The following is a 5340-nucleotide window of genomic DNA, read 5'->3' as shown; positions in this document are numbered from 1 at the left end:
GCCCCTGGGGTGTTCCCAACTCAGGGCCAGACACCCCGCAACCCGCCAGCCCCTGGGGTGTTCCCAACTCAGGGTCAGACAGACACCCCCGCCCACCTGCCCCTCACCCCAGGCCCTCCGGACCTTTTCATCAGGCCCCTGTCCTGCGAGCCCTCCTGCCACAATCCGAGCCGCTGCCTGCCCTGCAGCCGGTTCGCTTCCGAACCGTGCCAAGGAAACAACTATACCCGCTTGTGCACCACACGGTTCACTTCCTCGCCCTCGTGTCCCGCCCTGATTCCAAGTGGCAGGACTATCTACCACCTGTGGAGGGTGAGGAACCCCTGGTGGGCCAGCCTCTATTCCACCCTGGTCCCACAGATATCAGTTGGTGGCTCCTCCATGGAGCCGTGAGCATGGGCGTGTACTCTTGTAGCCCCTGGCCCCCAGGGTGTTCCCAACCCAGGGTCAGCCTTCCCTCCTGTAGGTCCCCAGTCCCTAGACTGTTCCCAACCCAGGGCCAGACCCGCCCCCCCTTTCAATCCCTAGCCCAGTTGGCCAGAGACACCCCCGTAGCCCACTGGCACCTGGGGTGTTCCCAACCCGCACTCAGGGCCAGAACCCCTCCTGCAGGCCCCCACTCCCCCAGTCCCTGGGGTTTTTGCAATCTGAACCCAGGACCAGATCCCTCCTGCAGTCTGACCACCAAAATCATGAGATTGGTTTATAATCATGAGATTTTAAAAATAATTTGGGATTCTTTTTATTTGCCTTCTCATTACAGAGACTTTAGGGTTCACGGTTTCAAGCTTTATCTGTGCAACCACGAAGGCTTAGAACTATACCTTTAAAAAACTCAACCAGCCAAAACTGAGATTATAATGCAGTCACTTGACTCCAGGAGTTGGAGTTTTAAGAAAAACATCAAATATCACAAGGTTTATGAAGAAATGATGAGACTTCAACATTAAAGGCAGGGACTTCCTTCAGATTTGTTTATAACATGCAGAGGGTTTTCCCCTCCAAAGTACAATAAGAAATTGCATATATACTTTAGTAACACCTAGTTTAGAAAAGGGTAGCAGGACAAAAGACTATCACTTAAATTCCAGTAGGGGAAAATGTTGTTAATGAGAGACCAAACTTGTAGCCCGAAATACATCTGGAAACGTGCATTCATCATGCCGCTTATAATAAACTTTATTATCTCATTTAATTTAGTAAAAGATATCTTCACAGATAAAAGATAAAATAATAATAAAATATTTATTCTTGTTTGCTGTCCCCATTCAGGATTTTGAGATTAGGATGGATACTCTGTAGAGATATCTGGGGCATTGCCCCACTCAGAAAATAGATTGGAGTAAAATGAAATAAACTTCATCCCAAATCTGTGCACCATTCTCACTTTTTTTGTTTTTTTAAACAGAATTACTTTTTCAGACGAAGGATTCATGCCAGGGTAGCTGCTCTGCTTCCTCAGACTACATGATTCACTAATTATACCTCAATTTTTGGGTGACTATGTTGAGGTACCTTGTGTTTGATTTTCAGAAGTGCTAAGTATTACAACCTGCACCGTTACCCTTCTGTACGGACACAAGTCTGTTGTAAGAGGGCCCAGCCACTGGGTCCCACATGGTTCTAAACCAGTGGCTCTCAATCTTTCCAGACTAATGTACCCCTTTCAGGAGTCTGATTTGTCTTGTGTACCCAGAAGTTACACCTCACTTAAAAACTACTTGCTTACAAAATCAGACATAAAAGTACAAAAGTGTCACAGTACACTATTACTGAAAAATTGCTTACTTTCTCATTTTTACCATATAATTATAAAATAAATCAATTGGAATATAAATATTGTACTTTCATTTCGGTGTATAGTATATGGAGCAGTATATTGTCTATATGAAATTTCAGTTTATACTGACTTTGCTAGTGATTTTTGGAAGCTGTTATAAAACTAGGCAAATATCATGGAAGACCTCTGCATCCCCCTTGGATACGTGTGCTCCTGGTTGAGAACTATTGTTCTAAACCATCTGGATCTGGCCTGAGGCTAGTCACTGTTTCTAATTCTGGGTCTATAGGGCACATTCCCAAGCTCAGATCGCTTGTCTGAGTCCTTCATTGAGACATGAGACTCCACAGTCCAGCAGCCCTAGAACACCAAACCAGTGCCTTAGACCTCTTGAGCCCTCTGGTTGCTTTCATTCAGACCCTCAAGTGTCTCACATAGGCTGTGGGTGCTCTGCCCTTCTAGTTTAACTCCTTCAGGGACCGTGTTGCAAGAAAGCACCTATAGGTTTAGCAAAGGAATTTTATAACCACACTCCCTTAAATCTTAAAAGCACTCAAGAGTTATAGATCTTTGACAAATTAAAAAAAAGTCCTGAAATGCCCCTTTTCTTAGTTTGTTTTCACTGGGAGTTGGAGGGTTGTCAGCATCTCAGGCTGTCCTTTTATCTCCTGCATGCCCTACTTTCAATCATGGGGGCCGACTCCGGGGCTGGAGCACCCACGGGGAAAAATTAGTGGGTGCTCTGCACCCACCAGCAGCCAAACTCCTCTCCCCCTGCCCCACCTCTTCCTCCCCCCCTGGGCGTGCTGCATCCCCACTGCTCCACCTACCTCCCAGCATTTCCCACTTTCTCCCCCCCCGAGCTGCTGCCAAACAGCTGTTCGCACGCTCTGGGAGAGGGAAGAGGCGGGGTTGGGGCGGGGATTTGGGGAAGGAGTTGGAATGGGGGCGGGGAAGGGGTGGGAAGAAGCGGGGCAGGGCCTCATGGAAGGGGTGGAGTGGGGGCATGGCCGGAGGCAGAGTGGGGGGGTCAAGCACCCACAGAAAAGAGGGGAAGTCGGTGCCTATGCTTCCAGTGGTGATGATCAGCCCCCTGCAGAGTTGCATCCCCTTTTAAATAATCTCTCTCTCTCTTTGCCATGTTCTCCCCTGGGATGTTCAAGACCCGTCCCCCACCTGTGGGTTCCAGTGCAGAAAGTCCATGGGATAGGGAGTAGAAAGAGAATTGGAGCCAATGGCCATTGATTGCTCTATTGATGGCTTTTCAGGCCATTTCTACACTACAAAATTATGTTGACCTACAGCCACTGCAGTTATGAAATCACTTGTGTGTGTGCACACCTGGTTCCTTGTGTCAGCGATACACGTTCTCACCAGGAGCACTTGTATCAATTGTAGTGTCAGCGTGTGGCATTGTGGGACAGCTCCTGAAAGCCAGTAAAATCAATGTAGGCAATGCAGCGTCTACAGTGACTCTGCATCGACTTAATTACATCGACCGTGACTCTACGCCACTCAGGGAGGTGGTGTTACTAAATTGGCATAGAGAGTCACTTACATCAGCTGGAGCCAAATGTAAGTGAAGACACTTCCACAACTTGGTTGATTCAAGGCAGCTTACATCAACCTAACTGTGTAATTTTAGACCAGATCATCCTTCAGTGAGGTATCAAGCAACTTTTCCACAGTGTTTGCAGTGTTATATGATAAGATGCCTTAGACAAGTTTAGATGTGTTCATTAAGCCACACAAAATTGAGTCCAAAGTCTGGTATAGAATATCCCACCCTGTCACAGAGAGACCCAGAATTCCCATTGAATTTAGGTACCTCAGAATTGGGGCATATACAATTTGTGACACTTCTGAAACAGTGGTTTTAAATTACTATTTTGTGTCAGGTTTTATTTTCTCTCTGTTACTATCATAATGGTCATTCTTTGGCTATAATTTTTCTTTGAAAGTTAAGTCCTGGTAAGTCATTGGTTTACTAGAATGCCATAATCCAATAGATGATGTCACTTGAGCAATGCTATCCATGGGGAGAAGTATGTGTGGGTGGATTTCTTCCTGATCAGTGTATGCTGTGAACCATGTGATTTAATTATCATTATCTTATCCTGCATAAGTAGAAAAAATGTTAGTGATTGGTCATAAAATTATCCAGTTCTTTTATTACTGAGCCACAGAATTGGCCTTTGACCTCCAGCAGCAGCAAATTCTACAGGCTGATTATATGTTATGTGATGTCATTTTCCCTTTCACTTGTTCTAAATATACCATTAATTTCAACCTGCACATTCCTTTAAGCCATGGTCGTAATTAGCAAAGCTCTTCTGAAATCAGAGTTGTTTTCTATAGTAATGCCCAAATTTTGCCTTTGGATGCACATGCAGAGGATGTGACTTAGCCCAAATCAGAGTTAGGGGAGGATTTAGCCTTATATCCTAGCTGTTTAAATAGAAATAGGGAATTTATCTTGAAACATCTCAGTTTGGCCATGTAGTACTACATTATTGTTTGTGATAATTTACATACACACAGAGTTTGATGTGTCTTGATTCCTGCTTAAAAGTTTGTTAAATTCTTTAGTAGGTTAGTGCAATAAAATAGTTTAAAATTGAAAATTTAGTTTCAGTGACTTAGGCAGATGTTTGTGTTGGACATCTTGGTTACTAGTGTTTTCAGGTTAACAACCACCTCTTGGCATCTTATTAGGATGAACTGATGCTGCTATTTCATCTGGCTGGCTACAGAATCAACAAGATGACAGGAGCGTATTGATAACAGTACTTAGCAAGGTCTATCTCTTCAACCATTGTTTTAAAAAAATTATGCAAACAAGCTCTAAACTCCTAGATAGCTATTGCCCTCGCTGTCCATGTATCTTATATTTCAGCATGGTGTAAAGCCCCCGGATTGTCATTGAAGTCGAAAATTAGTTGCTGTAGTTTTTAAGATGACAAAATTATTCATAAGGAGTCTGAGCATGAAGCACAAATTCATACCCATGATTTTCTCTACATCACAATGGCAATGGTTAGTGGTGTGATGGCATTGATAGAATGACACTTTGGTTTTTAAAAGTAGGTTAATTGTTTTTAAATTACCTATATATTGTTGTCAACAAAGAGGGAATCCTTTGAATTTTCCATTTTTCCGCTTATTTAAGTTCTTTTAGAACATACGTTAGGCGATGCTAAATAGATTATCTAGAAGGTGTAATAAACATCAGTGTTTGAATTAATTAATCATCAGTTATCTAGATTCCCAGTATAACTATGTAGTATGTCCTTTTGTCTTTGACTAGTTATTTACTGATATGTGCACTGAATGTATGTAAAGAGTTGAAATATTTGAGCTTCTGTCTGCAGTAGTTTTCCCAAAATGTGATAGAACCATCATACCAACATGTGGTGCCTCATACCTGTGAACAAGCGTGTCACAATGCCATCTGGAAGCTGGCCACCCCTGAATGCTACCGGTCAGCAGCAAACCAATTTGGCATGGGGAGATCAACTGTTGGGGCCATTGTCTTGCAAGTGTGTGATGCCATGGAAAGA

The sequence above is a fragment of the Terrapene carolina genome, unplaced genomic scaffold, assembly GCF_002925995.2.
Source record: "Terrapene carolina triunguis isolate 2854851 unplaced genomic scaffold, T_m_triunguis-2.0 Scaffold58, whole genome shotgun sequence".
NCBI lineage: Eukaryota > Metazoa > Chordata > Testudines > Emydidae > Terrapene > Terrapene triunguis.
The sequence above is the reverse complement of the archived record's forward strand: the minus strand, read 5'-3'. Positions refer to the sequence as shown.